Genomic DNA, 23,100 nt, shown 5'->3' on the forward strand with positions numbered 1-23,100 from the left:
ATCTGACACTGGTGTAACAAAAGCCCCCATGATACACAGAGGACATGCACAACAAATCTATGCCTACATTGGCATTCTAATAGAAAGACATGACGTGTGCGTATGTGGGGAGAAAAGGAGGCTTCTTGCCTGCGGCTCCGTTTGGTCACATACCAGCCAGTGTACTACTGGGTATAATACACACCATCAAGAAGATGCTAGATAATCTTTGCCTATCCAGACTACATATTGTTCTAATAACAGTTCAGACACAGATGTCTCATTCGGTGGACTTAATAATGTAATATAATAAATCATAAACTTGTCTCCTGAACATATATTTAATAAGAATGACAAAATCGTAGCTTTGTATTTCCTTATAGCTTTTCTGAAGAAAGTGAATGTGAAGATTGTGATCTATACCCAATAAATCTCCAGCCAAATAAAACCTTTTCTGACATTAGTTGACCCTTCCTTGTGGGTCCATTGTAAATTCAGTCCCATGGAATGATCCACCCATCACCTGCTCTCAACACTATAAAGCAATGGCCCTAGATGGCTTGTCTCATACCTCGGACCAGGCAGGTGAGTGATGCTGGCATTTTGCATACGATGGAAACTCCGCACCTCAGGCTTCAATGAAAAAAAAATACTTCTCTTTTCTTAATAGGTGTTCACAATGATGTCTTTGCACTTCGGTTTTGTGATCATACTACTCTTTGGTGTATTTGAAAGAAGTCATTCCCAATATGGTAATCCATTCTTCTCCCTTAATATTTTCTTTTTCCATGTGTACCAAACAAACTCAGTGATAACTTAAATATATATATATTTTCCTAAGTTTTCTGGAATTTTCAACTCAGCATTAGAATGAAAATCTGCCATTTCTCCTTTTATATTTTACATTCAGAACCTAAACATCTGGTAAACAGGATTTTTTCAAGTTTTTTCTATCAAAAAGTATGGTACGTGTTATGTTCTGAAAAATATTAAATTTAAATTAAACATTCGGTACAATGATGTTTCAGTAGGAGAAAGCAAACAAAAAATACATCAAATGAACTGGAAAAGCATTTTTTTAAATTAATTTCATTAATTGCATAACATAACTTTTGGATGTTTTCGTTTTAAATTGTTTGCCTTTATTTTTTATTTATAGGTGAAGTCGGTAGTATAGACAACAATCTCATTAAAAGTTGCACTGATGAAGCAAAGAAACTAGTAAACAAAGTCTATTTTAATACACGCAGCAGGTAACCTTAATATGTTAAGCTTGAAGGCCAAAAGGCTTGATTGTCAGCCTTGACAAATCATTGACATGATTTAAGGGCTATAATTTTTGAGTTGTGGCTTTTAAAGATACGTAGATAAGGGTTAAGTGTTTATGGAGGCAAATAAAGGACTGGCAATGAGTTATCATCTGATATAATGAATTTGGGCCACCAGGGCCACCAGAATACTTTAGAATAGTAAAGACTTAAGGCAGCATTTATTTAATGTCTAGATCACTTCTGTGCTTAATTTATGGATTTTTCTATGCATTCAAATATTTATCCAAGAATGTCTTAGTTTGAAGGAACGTTTGGATAGGAAGACAGTGAGTCCATTGTCCATATGATCTCATGGCTCATTTCAAGCAAGCTGTGGCAGAAAGCCGAAACTCCATCAGAGCAGCTGATTACATGGGTGTCACTCTCCAGCTCTTGACTGACAAGGTTAAACATTTTCATCAAAATCCCTTCAATATAACAGGTACCAGACATATGTATTTTTGAAAATATAGCATTATTATTATTATTATTATGAACGTCATGTTTTTATATGCATCACTCAAAGGATATGACAAAACTAGAACTGACAGACTAATGCAAACCGATAGATTAGGTAAAGAAGGCCCTCCTCTCAAACTTAGACTCTAGTTCTATCCATATTAATCAGTCATAAAACTAATAGTAAGCATGTTATTGGCACTTAACCAGACTTAATAAAATTAGCTTCTGATTTCCAAGTGCATCCGAATTTGAGGGACTGGCTTATATTCAAGCTAGTGTAATTTTCTATATGTTGGTTGTGGATAAAACTATGTGAAGGGTAAGAAGTACCAAGAAAAGAAAGTGGAATATGTGTTATCATACACATGATTACAAAGCATATAATATAATGTCTTCTTAATGAGAAAACCTGAAGAGTAATTGCAAAAATATTGTCCTTCAGACCTGTTGACGAATAGCCAGATGGAAAGTATTTCGAAGATAACTGGCTGTGACACACAGCTTAACACAGTTTGTACGGACAGCCCCTACCGCACCATTACTGGAGAATGCAACAATAGGTGAGCGATTCAACAGTTCAACTGATACATATTTCTACTTATTAGTGGCGGAATAACTTATATAATGACAATACCTGGGAACTTCCTAGGGTAGGTTACCCGGAGCTTTTTCCCCTCCTGAGGCAGTGGCTTCAAAGGAAGTGGGGCTATCCATGCACTAAGGAGCTTGTATGAATTACATGTTTTGGGAGTAGGATGGTGATTGAATGGACAGTGGGTGTGGATAAATATCGGTCCCCTGCCCCAGGAGATCCATGCTTTAACTGGAGAGTTTAGAGTTATGACTAAAGACTACTTAAAACCGCTGTTTAAAATGCTACAGTGATACTGTCAGAGATGTTGCTTAATACCGGTAGTTGAACCCATAACAGATTTTCATTAAGCAGTTTCATTAATTTATGCTTTTTTAATGTGGAAATAGCATTTACTATGGGATATCAACAGTACAGTATGTATGTTTCTATTACACTTACCTTTCTCAGTATCAAATTTGGTTAAGGTGTGAGTGAAAATATTGTAAACGAGACAGGTTAAATGCCAACTAGTACTGGCAACTGTAGCAATATGAAATAAACAGCATGCATGTAGTATTGTAACAGCCTCGGTTAGGCAGCGTCTGTTGCCAACATCTTGCCCCCACTGAGTGCAAGACTTGGAACTTTAGTTGTAGCTATATATCACTATTGGTGTATCAAACCAATATAGCGTCATTCCAAACAACATAGTCATAGGTTAATGGGATATAGACAAAGAAACAATACCATTGATGTCTCCTATTGTGTGTTTATAGGAAGAATCCTAGGCTTGGTGCTTCAAACACTGGATTTACACGCTTGCTCCCAGCTTCTTATGAGGATGGTGTTTCTCTTCCTCGAGGCTGGACAGAAAACAAGGCCTACAATGGATTCTCCCTTCCCTTGGTAACCTGATACTCACTGTATCCCTCACACTCATACAGATACTCTCTTTAGACCATTATTGAGAACGTTTCAGCTGCTGGTTTAAACACAAATTTGATTCTTTGTTGTCATGATGTTTCAGTGTTATGTGTTCCCACTCATTACTGTTTTAATCTTTCAATCTGCCTTAATTCAAAGTTGATAAGAAGTGATAAAATACAAATTGCAGCTTCTGGTATTGATGCTCATAAAAATAAATTACTAAACCCAACAGTAGTAGTTTGTAAAAACAAAAGGGCTAAGGCTCAGATTTTCCTATAACATTGATTAATGAATATACATCTCATTATGTATGTAGATTAAATCAATAATTTCTCTTTCTTTGATTACAATTTTAAACAGGTGCGTGCCGTGTCCAACGAGATCGTCCGCTTTCCCATTGAGTACTTGACCTCGGATCAAGAGAGAGCCCTTATCTTCATGCAGTGGGGGCAATGGGTAGATCATGACCTTGATCTCACTCCAGCACCTCCCACAACTTCAACTTTTGTCCAAGGAGTGAATTGTGACACCAGTTGTGTCCAAGATGCCCCATGTTTCCCTGTGAAGGTAAGTTTTAGGACATTTGACATTTTATATTGAATACGTGGTTAACAAGAAATTGACATAACTCACTAGAAAATGTTATATCTATTCCAGCCTTCACATCATATTTTCTGATTTACTTATTCTGTTGTTTTTTTTGTGATCCTGTTTGGGGTGAGTCAGTATGTAGTGGACAGACTCATACGTCTTCTTACATCATGCTGATGACCTTTAGTAAATTCTATGGTATAATAAATTATATTGAATTGTCGGTATTAAAGCACTTTTTAGGTTTCTGGACTTTATATCGGAGGATCTGATACCGGAAAATGTTTTGTTGGAGACTAGTGTGTTTTTTGTAATAAAACTTTTAGGTCAGTCCCCTTATAGATCCATGCATAAAATTATGGATTGTTTTCTGAATGTCTACATTGAATTAAACATTTTGTATAGCATCAGTACACAACTCTGTGTTGAATGGATTTCTCCTTTCCAGATTCCACCAAATGACCCTCGGATTAGTAATCAGAGCGACTGTATCCCATTCACCCGATCTGCTCCAGCTTGCACCACAGGAGATGCAGTACGTGAGCAAATGAATGCCCTTACATCTTATATTGATGGCAACCAAGTGTATGGCAGTGATTTGGCAATTGCAGAGAGGCTGCGAAACAGAACAAACCAGATGGGCCTCATGGCCATCAACCAGGACTTTACTGACAATGGCTTACCATTACTGCCTTTCGATACGATTAATGGAGGTCTGTGCGTCACAACAAATGCATCAGCTGGAATCCCCTGCTTCCTTGCAGGTGAGTCTGTATCTAGTCTATACCTGAGGAATTTTTTGACATGTAGTGTCAATTGTCAAAAATCAATTGAAATTGTGAAAATAACAGTTGAGAAGATTGCAGATTCCTGCAACACACCAACAACTCAATGTTAAGTAAATGGATACTTCAATAAACCCTAACCAATGTTTTTCACTAAAGTCAATCACAGCAAACAGATTACTGTACACATTGAAAATAGTATCCAGACCTTTGAACAAGCTTATATTTCTTGCAGGAGATGTTCGAGTCAATGAGCAACCTGGTCTTCTATCTTTCCATACACTTTTTGTGCGGGAGCACAACCGTATAGCTACTGAGCTTCACAGGCTGAATCCTACATGGTCAGAAGAGATCCTTTATCAAGAAACTCGAAAGGTTATTGGTGCCATTTTGCAAGTAAGCTTTTTTTTGGTTTGATCACCTTATTTAATAGTGTTTAGAAAGGATAGATTCAGATAATAATGACTTGTTTTTCTCTTGGTTGGCAGAAAATAACATACAAAGACTGGCTTCCATTGCTGTTGGGATCAGAGATGTCTACTGCTCTACCTCCATACAGACCCTACAGTGAATCTGTTGACCCAAGGGTGGCCAATGTGTTCACCATTGCCTTTCGCATGGGACACACACTAATACAGCCATTTATCTACCGGTTAGGTGAGGGTTTTTGTCCTTATATGCCTGAACCACAAGTCCCAATTCACAAGACCTTCTTCACCAGTTGGAGGATAGTAAAAGAAGGTAAGCTGATAGAGTCCTTTTGAACCATGAAATTGTCAAATAAGTATTACAAGTACCAGCATGAACAATCTCCATCTTGTGTTTTCTAAACTAGATTTTACCAATGTATCAATCATATGGGCTTTAAATATCTGCAATTAAATTATAATTGGAAAATACAAGTGTATGAGATATTATAGAGAGAGAGATTGGGAAGCTGGGCAGTTTGAAATGAAGTAAGGGAATGGCGTTATTCATATAAAAAAAAGCATAGAGAAAGTGACTCTGAAATTAAGTTTGCAAAGTCTTATCACCATAGCAACCAATAACATGGTTGATTCAGCAGGAACGTTCCATTTTTTTGCTATGGTGATATGATCACTTTTCATACTTCTAGCCAGAATGACTTTTTTTTTACATAGCCACCCCATGTATCATTTTGTATAATTATTAAAAGGTAAGGTCACATAATTAGTGTGGGAGAATATCGTCACATCGATGTGCAACCTTCTGTATGCTTTAGACCCTGTAATGATGATGCAAGCATGGAAATCATATAGTAATACTCAAATGGATTATAGATTGCAAAACATATTTGTTAAAAATTCATATAAACAAACTTTTACAGAAATAATGTCAGAAATTAGTATCCTGAACACAAAGGTTAGGGTCAGGGTGTGTCCTGTGATTTCATAGATATTTAAGCAGAACCTTTAACTCAATTCCAATGTTTTCATTTGCTAGAATGACTTTTATTATAATAAACACTTTCATAATAGTAATATGGACTCATTTGCCTGAATTGTTTCCCACAGGAGGCATTGATCCCCTCCTTCGAGGATTGTTGGCAAATCATGCCAAACTGAACATTCAGAACCAGATTATGGTTGATGAGTTGAGAGAGCGTCTCTTTCAGTTTGTCAGACGCATTGGCCTTGACCTAGCATCTCTTAATATGCAACGAGGCAGAGATCATGGGTTACCAGCAGGCCCGGACTGGCCATCGGGCACACCGGGCATTTGCCCGGTGGGCCGGACCACGGCAAGGCCGCATTGATTTAGGGGCTGATGGAGCTGCAGCTCCAGGCCCCTACCCTACCTACGGCCGCATTAACCGCCGCAAAAACCCGATGTTTTAATTTAAACCCTGTGCGGCCGCAGACCCCTAAGGCCGGCCATGGTGGGGGCTTCCCGGCCCCTTAGAGCAGGGCCGGCCTTTGGGGTGTGCGACCGCACAGGGCGCCACACTCCAGGGGGCGGCGGCGGGGGGCGGTCCGCACCGGGTGCCGCTCATCAGGGGGTGCCAACTTGCGGCACCCGGCACCCCTCCAGAGACGGACAGTAATGTCCGCCGCTGGAGGAGCAGGCTCGCAAGGGAGCGGTATCGGAGGTCTTTAACAGACCTCCGGTTCCCTTGAGTGATTTTAAGCCGGGTTCAACCCGGCTTAAAATCACTCAAGGGAGCCGGAGGTCTGCTAAAGACCTCCGATACCGCTCCCTTGTGATCCGCGCGGCAACAGCTGCTGTGCGCCGGGATTTGTTGTCAGATCCCGGCGCACAACACTGAAGCCGCGCCCACCGCTGTTCGTGCCCTCTGACCCGGAAGAAGACAGAGAAGACAGAAGAACTGAAGAAGAGGAGGAAAAGGAGCTGTAAGGAGAAAAAAAGGAAAGGTAGGAAAACATTCAGTGAGAGTGGATTGGTATATGTGTGGCTTAGTATATATGTGTGGCTTGGTATATATGTGTGGATTGGTATATATGTGTGTGGATTGGTATATGTGTGGATTGGTATGTGTGTGGATTAGTATATATGTGTGGATTGGTGTATATATACGTGTGGATTGGTATATATATGTGTGGATTGGTATATATATGTGTGGATTGGTATATATGTGTGTGGATTGGTATATATGTGTGTGGATTGGTATATATGTGTGTGGATTGGTATATATGTGTGGATTGGTGTATATGTGTGGATTGGTGTATATATATGTGTGGATTGGTATATATATATGTGTGGATTGGTATATATATATATGTGTGGATTGGTATATACGTGTGGATTGGTGTATACGTGTGGATTGGTGTATACGTGTGGATTGGTGTATACGTGTGGATTGGTGTATACGTGTGGATTGGTGTATATGTGTGGATTGGTGTATGTATATGTGTGGATTGGTGTATGTATATGTGTGGATTGGTGTATATATATGTGTGGATTGGTATATACGTGTGGATTGGTAGGTGTGTGGATTGGTAAGTGTGTGAGAGTGATGGGTGTTATGCTGTACCATTTCCAATGTCTTTTTCATGATCTAATTATGCTCTAAAAGTACATCATAACTCCCATCACTCTATACTGTTCCATACAGTGGCAGAGCTGGGAGGCAGAGGCCTTGCACCCCCACCGCAGGACTCTTGAAAGGTAAGTGAACTTCAAAGAGGGAGAGGGTAGATAGTTAGGAGGGGGTAGTTGCGGCGGGCTTAAGGGGCTCTGCGTTAATGCAGCCATAGAGGACCAGTCAGTCCGGTCCTGACTGGGCTTATTTTAAGGTGGGGGCCTGGAGCTGCAGCTCCATCAGCCCCTAAGTCAATCCTCCCCTGCCACAGGTGCGGTCGCAGTTGCTGCTTGTTCCGGCAACAAGGTAAGTAGGGTGAGGGAGGGGGGTGCAGTGAGAAGAGGCAGAGGGGGGTTAGATAGTGAGAAAGGGGGAGAGGGGATAGATAGAGGTGGTACATATTGAGAAGTGGGGAAGGGGGTTACATAGTGAAAAGGGGCAGATAAGATGAAGAGAGGAGGTAGTGTGAATGCGTATGAGAATGAATGAATAAATGTGTGGATGAATTGTGTGAATGCGTATGACAATTAATGAATTCATGTGAGGATGAATTGTGTGAATGATTTGTGAGACTGCATTAATGAATGTGTTAATGATTTGTGTGAATCATTAAATGCAAAGATGGTACATGAAGGGTGGGCTTTAACAATAAATAAATAAATAAATAAATATGGGCTGCTCAGGCTTAAATGCCCGGGCCTATTTTTTGTCCCAGTCCGGGCCTGGTTACCAGGTAATGTCTACTACATACAGTAGTAATCTGTGTGATCTCTCCAGGCTCCCTGGCAGGGCCGGACTGGGACTGAAAAGCAGCCCTGGAAAAATTTGGAGACCAGCCCCATATAGTTTATCTCACGGTGAAGCTCTTATACCCACACGCACCCCTTATACACACCCGAGTCACACTATGTGCAATTCTTTTTATCTCATTATTTGTATTAAAATGCCAGAAAGCAAAAGAGTTAAAAGGCCCTAATAAATTAAATACATTACACATAATAGGATCAAAACATTTACTACTGCGAACATTGTTAGATGAAAGAGTTCCATTTTATTCAGTGGAACAAAACACTGATCACATTATTCTTCATGATATTCTGGTAAGAAACTTTTATTTCTTTATTAATTCATGTAGACTATTTTTTCCATATTTAATAAAAGCTATGATTGAGACATATTTGGTTTTTATTTCCTTTCATTTGACAACCTACCCCCGAGTTATGCACCTCTGCCCCCAGGCTTGCCACTCTGCCCCCCTGATATGCCTTCTAACCCCCTATATGCCACTCTGCCTCCAGAAATGCCTTATACCCCCTATATGCCACTCTGTCCCATGATATGCCTTCTAACCCCCTATATGCCACTCTGCCATATAGGGGGTTAAAAGGCATATCATGGGGCACTCTGCCTCCAGAAAAGCCTTATGCCCCACTATATGCCACTCTGCCTCCCTGATATGCTTTATACCCTCTCTTTATACCCTCACTCTGCATCCAGAAATGCCTTATACCCCTATATGCCACTCTGTCCCATGATATGCCTTCTAACCCCCTATATGCCACTCTGCCATATAGGGGGTTAAAAGGCATATCATGGGGCACTCTGCCTCCAGAAAAGCCTTATGCCCCACTATATGCCACTCTGCCTCCCTGATATGCTTTATACCCTCTCTTTATACCCTCACTCTGCATCCAGAAATGCCTTATACCCCTATATGCCACTCTGTCCCATGATATGCCTTCTAACCCCCTATATGCCACTCTGCCATATAGGGGGTTAAAAGGCATATCATGGGACAGAGTGGCATATAGGGGGGTATAAGGCATTTCTGGAGGCAGAGTGGCATAAAGGGGGTTAAAAGGCATATCATGGGGCACTCTGCCTACAGAAAAGCCTTATGCCCCCTATATGCCACTCTGCCTCCCCAATATGCTTTATACCCTCCTATATGCCCCTCTGCCCCATGACATCCCTTTTAACTCCCTTTATGCCACTCTGCCTCCAGATATGCCGTTGACCCCCTATATGTCACTCTGCATCCAAAAATGCCTTATACCCCTATATGCCACTCTGGCATATAGGGGGTTAAAAGGCATATCATGGGACAGAGTGGCATATAGGGGGGTATAAGGCATTTCTGGAGGCAGAGTTGCATAAAGGGGGTTAAAAGGCATATCATGGGGCACTCTGCCTCCAGAAAAGCCTTATACCCCCCTATATGCCACTCTGCCTCCCTGATATGCCTCAACCCTCCTATATGCCACTCTGTCCCATGATATGCCTTCTAACCCCCTATATGCCACTCTGCCATATAGGGGGTTAAAAGGCATATCATGGGACAGAGTGGCATATAGGGGGTATAAGGCATTTCTGGAGGCAGAGTGGCATATCATGGGGCACTCTGCCTCCAGAAAAGCCTTATGCCCCCTATATGCCACTCTGCCTCCCCAATATGCTTTATAGCCTCCTATATGCTCCTCTGCCCCATGATATACCTTTTAACCCCCTTTATCCCACTCTGCCTCCAGATATGCCTTTTGACCCCTATATGTCACTCTGCATCCAGAAATGCCTTATACCCCTATATGCAACTCTGCATATAGGGGGTTAAAAGGCATATCATGGGACAGAGTGGCATATAGGGGGGTATAAGGCATTTCTGGAGGCAGAGTGGCATATCATGGGGCACTCTGCCTCCAGAAAAGCCTTATGCCCCCTATATGCCACTCTGCCTCCCCAATATGCTTTATACCCTCCTATATGCTCCTCTGCCCCATGATATACCTTTTAACCCCCTTTATAGGGGGACACACTTACATACACACACATGCCGATTTTTTTTGTTTTTAACAAATACAAAAAAACATTATACAGTACAAAAAATACATTATTTTACTCACCTTCTACTTCTCTTGACTTCCTGGTAGCTGCACACTGTTCTCCTCTATGCTGACAGGATGCCACTGACCTGACATCCGGTGCTGCAGCAGTCTGAGTGCGAGGGGGCGGAGCTTCCACCTCACGCTGCTCCCATCACTATGCAGCCATCAGACTGCTGGGAATGTAATCTGAACGGCCGGTGCGTGCTGATGCCGCCGGCCGGAGCTACTTTAACACTTTTTTTTTAATTATATGGTAAGCTGGGTCGGCTTGCCATATAAAGTAAAAAAAAAGTATTAAAGCAGAGGCGGCCGGCGGCATCAGCACGCACCGGCCGTTCAGATTACATTCCCAGCAATCTGATGGCCGCATAGTGATGGGAGCAGCGTGAGGGGTGAAAGGTCAGTGCGAGGGGGCGGAGCTTTCACCCCTCACACTGCTCCCATCACTAGACGGCCATCGCACACGGCTGCTGGGTGCTGATGCCGGCCGGCCGCATCAGCACCCAGCGGCCGCTTTGATTAGATTTCGGGAAGCCTGGGGGGCAATTGCCCCCCTGCCCAGCCCGCCCCTGGCACCGAGGGAGGCGTTCATTGCCATTTGCAGCCGCTCAGCGGCTGTCTTCATGGTAAGTCTGCCGGCCGCCCAGCCCACGGACCTTCCGGCCCACCGGGAAATTTCCCGGTATCCCGGTGGGCCAGTCCGGCCCTGCTCCCTGGAAATAATGTAAGACTTTTCTGTTTTGTGCTTCTTAGGATACAATGCATGGAGGAGATTTTGTGGTTTGTCTGCACCTCGCGACCTGAATGAATTAGCTGCAGTTCTAAACAACAGGGAGTTGGCTCAGAAATTCATGAAACTCTATGGGACGCCTGAAAACATTGACATCTGGGTTGGAGGAGTCTCTGAACCACATGTTCCTGGTGGAAGAATTGGCAAACTGCTCAGCTGTCTCATTGGAAACCAATTCCAGAGAGCCAGGGATGGAGACAGGTATTGAAAATATATATAGTACAGATACTAAATGGGGATACTATCAAGGACATAACAGTAGTTCATACCCGGTGGTACTTTTTGTACCACTGTATAAGAGCTGGAAGTATTTCTAGGTGGTGCAGTTTTTGGCTGATATTTAGTATGTGTGACATCATTAGCACAACTGCTGAATGGATTACCAGGCATCTGCTCGTTATGTCCAATGGTCAGCACTAGAAGGCTTTTCTTTAAAATATGCCATTAAAACCAGTAGATATGTTTTTAAAGTTAGTGGAATCATGTAGAGTTATAGCTTACAGACATCCCATCTCCCCTTGAAGTTCCAGGAGTCTCCATCATTTTAATAGAAGCTCCTTGACGCTCGCAAACTGCAACAGAAAAACCCTGAACATAGAGTGAGTGCAAGAGAGAGAGTTCATTACAACCACTGACCCTCTGACCCATCTATGCTAAGGCCTGCCTGAGCTCTGGTCCTCTCTTTGTGCTAACTAACCTATCAGTTTTCTTGGTAAGCAGGCCTAAACTAATAGCTTAGTTAGGACAAGAAAGACCAATCAAAACGCCCGCTGCGTTACTCGCTCTCCTGGACTCCAGAGCCCAGTCTACAACAAAGGATGACCAGGGCACAGGTACCGAGAGCATCATGGGCCTGTTGTTGAGGATTTTGGTGACCTTTTTATGGAAATAAATAAAATAAACAGAATAGACAGAAAAGACGAGAAACTCCTCGGCATCCATGTGTACTGGATACAAATTACATTAGTGTTAGGCAGATAGTATAGGATATAATCTCACATAACGGAATTGGGAGTACATCAGTACACTAAAAAAATGTCATCATATAGGACGTCTGAATTGAAGCCACAATTTAGTGTCACTTATCCTTTTTAATAAAATATGCAGATTGAAGTAATGAAAATAACACGAAACCTTTACTTTTCCTCTCACTGATTTTTATCCTCTGAAGTGACTACAAATTCAAGAGCGGATTTATCTCTGGATAAGTAAAAATTAAAAAGTTCTGTTTATTCCTACAGTAAGTAAAGTGCCAGGCAACAGATGACCAAATACACACACTAGGATAGGCTCTGCCACACCGACACCCAAACACACTAGGGTGACCGCATTTTATTTTTGCCATTCAGGGACACACTATGAAGCGCACGAGATTACACAGGTATATATATATATATATATATATATATATATATATATACGGTATATATGCGTTAGACATGCATTTTTAACTACATAATATGAACTTATATTAAGTTCAATAGATTTTACTATTATGGATTGCCTGAATATATATTGAATCAATAAATTTCAAGATGAATATAATGTAATTACCATCAGGACACTGTTGGTTGAAATAAGGAAAGGTCAAAAGGTTTCAATTTTGTGTCATAGGGCCAGCAAATAAAAGAACACTGTACATACTTTGAATATGATTTTCTCGTTTGCAGATTTTTTTATGAAAATCCCTCTGTGTTCACGGCTGCTCAGAGAAAATCAATAGAGCAGGTGACTCTGGCACGCGTTATCTGTGACAACACGAATATTAAAGAGGTCCCTCGAAACATCTTCATGGGGAACGACTACCCTCGAGATTTTTTGAGCTGCTCCAATATATCTGCGTTAGACCTGAGTCCATGGAAAAGTCATTAAGAAGAAATGTTATACTCAAGGAGAAGCATAGATACTCCACTGTTTTTCTTTCTAATGTGAAATTACAGATTTACAACAGATGATTTTTACAACTGATTATAACATGCACTGTTGCTGAAAGCACTAGAATTTGCCTGAAGCTGACTTAATATTGTTTTGTCAAAACTATTTAACGTTAAAATACCACTCTTAAATTATGGTAAATCCTACAATGGCTTGTGCATTGTTTAAAGCTTATCAGATGTACAGCATAGATTGTTTTCCAGAGCAGCCTATTTTTACAACTTCCTGCTTTCTGTCTTCATAGTTTCTTCCTTTAGTACACAGGTCCTTCGGCATTGCTTAAGAATAAGGCAGATATTTTAAACTGTAATTTCTCTCTCTAGAAAATAAATTTATATAATTTATGTAGTTATAAATTATATAATTTCCAGTGGCATCAACACTTCTCTGAATATAAATATATGAACCGATTCTGAAAAATAATGCTCCTTGTCCAAAGTGCTTTTACATTCCTGTAATATTTTGCTTTCACAATATTTGTATAAGAATTAGTGTTTAATTGCCACAGAAATCGTGTGATCTTTGTCAAAGAAGAAAAGTGGTGTCTAATGGATCATTTTATAATAGTCAGAACAATATGTTTGTGTCTCTACCTTGCTTTGGGATTAAGTACCAGCAGCATAGCATACCAAGTTCCTTAAAGTAAATATATGTGTATACAGGCACACAACGGAAATCGGTGACATTGTCAACATTCTTCTGGGTTTTATGCCAAACACAGAAATATTATCCTCATTATCATGGATATTATCTGCTTAATACAGCTCTAACATAATACACTCCTTATTATTATACTCTACATTCAGTGCACTAAGGTGCCAACAGTGCCAAAACATCATTGTAAGAGGCAGTAAAATAAGCAAAACACTACTAAGGGGATTTATACTTATGTCATATATATATGCATAAAAATTACAGGTAGAATTAAATAATCTACAAGAGACCATATGTTTTCCATGGTATATAAAGTCATTCTGTGGTATATAAAACAGGTAATTGCTGACCGCAAGTTCTTTTTGCAGAAATTATGTATTAATTCTGTTAAATAAAATGTTTGATTTGCGTTTAATGTTATCTGCTTTTATTGCTATGATTAAAGATTTACACTTCATCAGAATGCATCAATTCATGTTGCAATTAATTATTATAAAACATATTTCAGATTATGATGAACTATATATATTACCAACTTTATATCAATTCCTTGGAAATTGAAGTTGTCCTACCTTTTTATATATTTTTTTGTTTCCTTAAAATATACACCATATGTTTAAACCAAATGACAAAACAAAAAAACATGCTATAGGTTGTGAAATTTCATTATGCTAATAGCCATGAAGTGGAAATTCTTTTTTAGAACACAAACTCATTGTGTAGAATAAATTTTTATGCAAAACTATGGAAACTAGATTTTTGTCATAGTACACTTGCATAACATTTTATAAAAACCCAAATGCAAATAAATACACATTCATTCCACTTAAAATTTATATACAACAGATACTAATTTTACAGTGACATTTATCACATTGATTATTTTTTATGGCAGCATGTTCACACTGAATTATTGTTGTACCAAAGCAGGCCACCTATTCACTTAACCACAGAGCTGAAGTTAAATAAAAATATAGTATCACCCGATAAAAATTAAGACAATGTATAAGGCCTATCACAATAAAGGGGAATTATCATACAAAAAAGTGGAAAAGGCCAGCCACAACAGACTGAGGCTTTTCCAATGGTGGCCTCCACCTCACTCACAATCTCGGGGCAGGGTATGCTTCCTACTCTAGCTGACTTGTACTTTTCAACCCATTCCCTCTGCTCCATCACTCTTTCTCCTCATTTGAGGTCCAAGCTATCTGACTATTTAATCCCATCTTCCCATCTTCCTCTCCTTTTATGCTCCTTCTGTCATCCATGGAGATGTCAACTTCCCAGTTGATACACCTTTGAGTCCCATGGCTTAGAATGTCTCTCCAATACCTCCTCTTTTGATCTCACACAACATATTAACTCCCTGGCCACACCTTGAACAAGCATCTGCTCTCTGACTAACTTCTCTAATACTCCTTTCCCCCTCTGACCTCCACTTCCTATCATGCTCTCTAACCTTGCCTCCTACTCGTTCCCTTGCACCCAGGCCTTGCCTAAGAAACCTTAGCTCTATTAACATTCAGAAATTGACTGATTTACTCCCTCTCCTCTCTCATATCTCAAACATTATGTGCCCTAACCACACTACCTCCCTCTAAAACTCCACCATCACATCTGCTCTTGAGGATGTAGCCCTAGCTACTACTCACGGTACACGATATGCACGTTGGCTCGCGTCTGTAACCCGTCATCTTCATCGTTGTTCCAGTTGCTGGAAATCTCATTCCATGTCTGACTTTCTACACTACAAATTAAAGCTACGTTCCTACTACTCTGCTCTCAACCTTGCTAAGGAAACCTACTTCACCTCCCTCATCTCCTGTATCATAACCCTAAACAACTTTTTAGTGCTTTCAATTGCCTTCTTCGACCTATCCCAACTACCCCTTACACTAACCTAAAGCCATTAAACCAATTCTATTCTGTCACTGAAGCGGAGGTTCATGCTTTTCTTCTCTCCTCTTGTCCAACCACATGTCGCCTTGATCCCTTACCATCTTACCAGGTCTTTCATCTGCTCTTGTCCCTACTGTAGCTCACATCTTCAACCTCTCCATCTCTACTGGATCTGTCCCATCCGCCTTCAAGCATGCTACCATAACTCCAAAAACCCGCTTCCAAGCTGCTTGAAAGGATTGTTTATACCCAAGTAACTAAGTTTCTTGACTCCAGCTACTTACTTGACCAATCTGGTTTCCACCCCTGACATTCTACTGAGACCTCCCTAAAGTTACTAATCACCTACTCACTGCAAAATTCAAGGGCCTCTATATGCAGAGGCGTATCTAGGGTATGGCAGCTATGGCTCGTGCCATAAGCGCCATTTGAAAGGGGGCGCCAGCGGCTTTTAAAAGCCGTCTTTTTTTTTTTATGCCGAGGAGAGAGAGGGGCGCCTAGCAACAGTTCGGCGGCCCTCATTCTCCTCCGCGAGCCCTCTACCTCCGTCCCGGTGCCGGCATTTCATGCTGAGCGCCTTAATATGACTTTATATTTCGGCGCTCAGCAGTGAAGCAGCGGGCACCAGCGAGCGGCTTTTAAACACTGTCTATTTTTTATTTTTTTTTGATGCGGAGGAGAGAGAGGGACGCCTAGCAACGGCCCTCGTTCTCCCCTGCATCAAAAAAAAAAAGACAGCGTTTAAAAGCCGCTCGCTGGTGCCCGCTGCTTCACTGCTGAGCGCCAAAATATGACGTCATTATACGGCGCTCAGCAGTGAAGCACCGCAGCAGTGCAGGAAGACAGAAGACTCCCGTCGCTGGACCTCAAGGTGAGAGAACTACAAAGGGGGAGAGGAGGAGGGTAGTAGAGAAAAGGGAGGGAAAGGGGTTAGAAAGTGACAAGGGAGGGATGGGGGGTAGTAAACAGTGTGAATTAATGTGTGGAAGTCTGGACAGGGGCGCAATTTCAGTGCTTGCCATAGGCGCTATTTTCACTAGATACGCCTCTGTCTATATGCTAATCCTTGGAAGTGAGTTTTTGGAGTTATGGTAACATGCTTTTTAAAGATTTCTGTCCTTTAAATTACATACTGCAAAATGAAATGGGAGTCAAAATGTTATGTATGTATGGATATGTTGGTGTTTAGCTGCCCCCAACTACTATATTCATAATCCCCCTATCACCAATGTATTCCTCTCCACCATACTTTCCAATCTCTACTATTATCACCCCAGTTTTCACCATAATCTTTCCCCTCCATCACCATACCCCCTAACATAACCTCTCATCTTCTCCATACCCACCCCGTGTTACTTCTGCATCATCTTTATACCCTTTACTTGGTATGCCCCCTTCATATTCATGCAAACATATTTCTCCCCTCACACAGTGGTTGTTCGAATAGGAGATCTGTGCCTTAGTCATCTCAAATCTCTTTTTGCGGCCACTTCCAATTGAATTGTTGGCCACAGCGGAGGCAGCTATCCCAGTAGGCCATTCTGGCTCCGCCCACAAGTCATTGGCAGCGGTGACCAGGAGTTTTTCCGCCTTTCTCCGGAGATCGAGAGAAACTCGGAGTCTCCAGGTAAAACCTGAAGAGTTCCCAGGTATGATAATTAGTTATACATTTATATTTATTCTTTATATATTTTTAGCTTGGATTATTGTAAAATGTATTGTAACGGGTTCACCAAGAGAGCTGTAGTAACTCCCAGAGATCACCCACATGTATCCTCCTGTTGTCCCCGGAATCACTTCCAGCACCAGCCAGCATGCGCACCTTGGAGCCCTGCTATGTGTACCCAATAAGTAGACACACAACTACCTTGAACTGAGTACAGCAGGAATGAACAATTTATTGTTGTAAAACATAGACTGATATAGCCACAGAACTTCATTAACATAAATTAACATTGATAAACAGGTACATGTAGACAACCCAACCTTTAATCCCCTTTAGCTACTGAATATCCCCCTGGTAGCCATCCTGTTAATGGGATAAATTTAACAATGGAGTTCCTGCCTGTTTGGCAGCCAGGCTGGAGCCATCTTTGAGTACCTTGGGGCCTTGTATGACAGGTCATTCTGTCACATGTATATTTTCAACTTCCTTATAAACGGTTTGTATGTTCCTTGAGTGTGATTTACTGGAGTTCACTATTCACACAAGTTATGACTTGAAGGAGGAAGGAAGAAAAATAAATAGATTGGGAATCTCAGTGACTAAAAAAAAAACCCTGAAGGCTAGTTGTAATGGGTTCACCAAGAGAACTGTAGTCACTCCCAGCGATCACCCACATGTATCCTTCCAGCGTTAGTCTGCATGCACACCTTGGAACCCAATTAGTAGACAACTACCTTGAATTGAGTACAGCAGGAATGAATTAACTTACTTAAGGTGCAGAGAAACAATGATTATGGAAGAGGCCTCCTACTGTGTGAGCATTAGGCACACATCAGATATACCATTCTGACTACTGCAGTCTTCATACTGAACAAAAGTCACCCATCCATTGTGATGGTACCACACCCTTTTTAAAGACCCTTTAACTCCCATGATGCAAAGCAATGTATCTTTAAATACCCAGAAGTACAACTGGCTAGCCTTTTAGAGGAACATCCTTCCTGACTACAACATTGGTACAGGTAATCAGCATAAATAAGCATTTTAACAAACAAATGTTACATATCAGACAATATGTTACATATCAGACAATATGTTACATAAAACAATACAAGATTAACAGTGCACGTAAAACAATTTACATTCAAGTTGCAAATGCCAACAATATATCCTACCACTGACACATCCAAAACAAAAAGAGAGATTTTTTAAGCTGGCCAGCCTAACAAAAATCAGAATTTTAGAAAACGTTCACACACCAATCATTCAAACTAAAAAATAGTCAGTTATCAGGAAACACAAACATTACAGCTATAAATGTAAAATAAAAAATAAGAACCAAATCACTGCATCAACCCCCAAACTTCCCCCACAGGAGGAACCATGGCCCAAATGCCCATGGAAGGGGATGTGTCTGGCCCAGCAACGTAGTTCTGTCACATATCTCCCCTTTAAAAAGAAGACTGAACTGGGGCCAGACCCCAACCGCCCTTACAAAAAAATTACTGCAGTTTTTCTGAAGTAATAATGCAGTTTTTTGGACATGAAAAAACTGCAATACTGCACTTTTACTGCAAACCTACAGTTGTACTTCAATGTACTGCAGCTTTATTGCATTTGTACTTCCATACAAAAATAACTGCAGTAAAACTGCGGTACAGTGAAGTGTAAATGCAGTAAATGTGCAGTAAAAGTGCAGTATTGCAGTTTTTTCATGTACAAAAAACTGCAGTATTACTTCAGAAAAACTGCAGTAATTTTTTCGTAAGGGCGGGTCTGCAACTAGTTCAGTCGGGGAGCACAGCTCCGTCGCTCCTAGAGTTGTGGATGCTGAGGGCTGGCAAGAAGCACCTGTCCCACTAACCAGTACTGGGGTGCACTTAAAGACTGGGGAGTTTGGGTCCCAGGTGAGGACAACAGTCCCACTCACCAGGGGAGTGAGACAGGGTCCATAATCTGTGGGTAGCAGGCTTGCTTTCAGTCCTCTCCAGGGGCCCTAGTGACCAGGGGCGGACTGGGAATGAAGAGCAGCCCTGGAAACATTTGGAGACCAGCCCCATATAGTTTATCTTGCGGTCGAGCTCTTATACCCACACGCACCCCTTATACATACCGAGTCACACTATTTGCCATACGAATAACTAAAACATTCTTTTTATCACATTATTTGTATTAAAATGCCAGAAAGCAATAGTGTTAAAAGGCCCTAATCAATTAAATACATTACACATAATGGAATCAAAACATTTGCTACTGAAAACATTTTTAGATGAAAATGTTCAATTTTATTCAATGGAACAAAACAGCGATCACATTATTCTTCTTTATTAATTCATGTAAACTATTTTTTCATATTTAATAAAAGCTATGATTGAGAAAAATATTTTTATTGTTTTGATTTCCTTTTATTGATTTCCTTTTATTTGCCAACCTGCCCCCCCCAGTTATGCACATCTGCCCCCAGGCTTGCCACTCTGCCTCCCTGATATGCCTTATACCCTCCTATATGCCACTCTGCCCCATAATATGCCTGGATGGAGTACAACATGGAAACCAGGTGGGGCGGTTCAGACTTAGAGGTACACAGGCGTTCAAATTCCGTCAGAGGTCTGCGGTAACCCGCCAGGCATGGTAAAGAAGCAATAAAGTGGTGCATTTGGGCATAAAAAAAGGTGTCTTGCGGCCGTGGCCTAGACGCCCCTAACAGAGTCTGCAGAGGTTAAACAGATTCCAGGTCAGAAACATGATAAAGGCGCAAAATACCGGAAACTAAAGGAGAAAACGGTCTAGTCCTGCCTGTTCTGTAGCCAGGGGCAAAGGCAGGGTTGTCAGAGATGGGGAAGAGAGGGCTAGGGGAGGACGTCAAAAAACCCTTAGACATGTACTTCCGAAGAACACGCATAGTCGGGGAAATGGTGGAATGTTGAAGGCGCGCGGTGGGCCGGTCGGGGGTGGGTAACCACGGATAAGAGTGTATGGGGTGCGGGAGCGCGTCCTCCTCCAGTGCCACCCACTGCTTAGGAGCCCTAATAGTCCACTCAACCACTCGACGCAGATGAGCCGCATGGTAATACAGCTCCAAGTGTGGGACACCCAGGCCTCCCATGAGTTTAGGACGAACCAGATGGGAAAAAGCGAGGCGATGGTGACCGGACGACCAAATGTACTTCAAAAAAACTCTGCCTCCAGAAATGCCTTTTAACCCCCTATATGCCACTCTGCCTCCAGAAATGCCTTATACCCCCCTATATGCCACTCTGTCCCATGATATGCCTTTTAACCCCCTATATGCCACTCTGCCTCCAGAAATGCCTTATACCCCCCTATATGCCACTCTGTCCCATGATATGCCTTTTAACCCCCTATATGCCACCCCCGACCAGCCCATCGCGCGCCTTCAACATTCCACCATTTCCCCGACTATGCGTGTTCTTCGGAAGTACATGTCTAAGGGTTTTTTGACGTCCTCCCCTAGCCCTCTCTTCCCCATCTCTGACAACCCTGCCTTTGCCCCTGGCTACAGAACAGGCAGGACTAGACTGTTTTCTCCTTTAGTTTCCGGTATTTTGCGCCTTTATCATGTTTCTGACCTGGAATCTGTTTAACCTCTGCAGACTCTGTTAGGGGCGTCTAGGCCACGGCCGCAAGACACCTTTTTTTATGCCCAAATGCACCACTTTATTGCTTCTTTACCATGCCTGGCGGGTTACCGCAGACCTCTGACGGAATTTGAACGCCTGTGTACCTCTAAGTCTGAACCGCCCCACCTGGTTTCCATGTTGTACTCCATCCTCCTTACTCTCGAGTGCTCCTCTAAGCCGTATTTCCTGGCCCTTTGGGAACGGGATTTCCCGGCTCTTTCCGGGGATGAGGTATGGGGTAAGATTATTCAGTTGGTCCATAAGGGCGCTATCTCAAGTAGAATCCAGGAAACCTCCTACAAATTATTGATTCGGTGGTATCGCACCCCACATGCTTTACATCAATTCCTCCCGGATGTCCCGGACCGTTGCTGGAGGTGCGAGACTGGCCCTGGCACTATTTTACATATTTGGTGGACTTGTCCCTTGGTTGCCCCCTTTTGGAAGCTTGTGGAAGGGGTGATTCGGGAAGTTAATGACCCTCACTATGTGCTGACCCCTGAGGCGGCTCTCCTGCACCATACATCGCTCTCGGTCGCTGTTTATAGACACTCAGTGACGTACCATATATTGAGTGCGGCCAAAGCTGTCATTCCCCGTTTTTGGAGAAGCCGTGACACTCCGCTGATCCAGGCTTGGGTCAGTAGGATGAACTTTATTGCCCACATGGAGGAGTTGGTGTGGGCCTCCAGGGGCAAGGAATATTTGTACAACAGGCGTTGGTTCTGGTGGAAGGAGCACACTTCTTCCCCTCGCTTCCCTGCTCTTTTAAAGTCCCCCTGAGGTGCCCTTTTGGTCGCGCGGGTTTGCCTCCCCTGGGTTCACTTATGCGGCTCATCCTTCCCGTTCCTGGGTGTCGTTCTCCTTCTGTGCCCTTCGATTGCATCTCCAGTACCTATGTGTTGTGTGGTAGTAGCGACACGCGCCATCTGAATTTTATGTTGTGTTCATGATTTAGATTTTTTTGTTTATGTTCTCTCTCTCCGTGCACTGACATATCCGAGTGCTTCCATACGTACCTTCTTGTCACACGCATTGTGTTTTGGAACCGTGTCGAGGGGGTCTTTGTTGGACAACACTCTCCTATTATATACCCTGATTGTTCAGCACCTCAGTTCCGCACTCTGTACTTTCATGTACTTCTACTTTTCGTTAAGTGTCATGATGCTCTCTGTTATGCATGGTTATCGCCCTGTGTAATACTGTATCGTTTGCCTTATGACCATTGATTCATCGTGATTTATTTTGTAGTGCATTGTGCCTCTGTACTTTACATGTGCTTTTTGGTATGTTCTCGGATGTAACACATTGTTGTATACCTGATCTTTTATTAAACGGAGACTTGAAAAAAAAAAAAAAAAGGCATATCATGGGGCACTCTGCCTGCTGAAAAGCCTTATGCCCCCAATATAGCACTCCCCCCCAACTTACCACTGCTTCTGACTCCCTAGTGTCTGGCGGAGGAGGCGGCCCAGCTGCCAAGCAGGGCGGCCACTTTCAATCCCGCTCGCAGCCGCTCAGCGGCTGTTTTGAATGTTGGTCGGCCAGCCAACCTGGAAATTTTACCGGTATCGCGGTGGGCCAGTCTGGCCCTGCCAGTGACGGACAGTTCCCTCACACACTCCGTCACACTAGTCTTCTTAAAGGGGTGCATATATAACAGGCTGCAAGATCCACATTGTTGGTAGTCTAAAGATTAAAAGCAGGCAAGTTTTTGTTGTGCTAACATAATGAATGATGGCCCTTCGTTAGACTTCATGTGCATCCACATGAGTTTTGCATCCCAATGGCTTACTCTGTATATTCACCAAAATTCTGTATTTCATGATACGCAAGGCCACCCCAACCATATAAAAAATCTGAGCTTATTGGAGACACCATTATCAAGTTCCTTCCCAATTATTTAATAATGAAAAAAGGATAAATAATAATGTTGGTAATTTA

The 23,100-nt window shown here is 42.1% G+C and overlaps 1 pseudogene; it reads left to right on the top strand.

Annotated features, from left to right (window-relative positions):
* Window positions 1–524: 524 nt before the first annotated feature.
* Window positions 525–13,233, top strand: LOC149289696 (myeloperoxidase-like; annotated as a pseudogene).
* Window positions 13,234–23,100: the final 9,867 nt, after the last annotated feature.

The sequence above is a fragment of the Sceloporus occidentalis genome, unplaced genomic scaffold (genome assembly GCF_023333645.1).
Source record: "Sceloporus occidentalis isolate IW3139 unplaced genomic scaffold, rSceOcc1.0.p SCAF_43, whole genome shotgun sequence".
Taxonomy (NCBI): domain Eukaryota; kingdom Metazoa; phylum Chordata; class Lepidosauria; order Squamata; family Phrynosomatidae; genus Sceloporus; species Sceloporus occidentalis.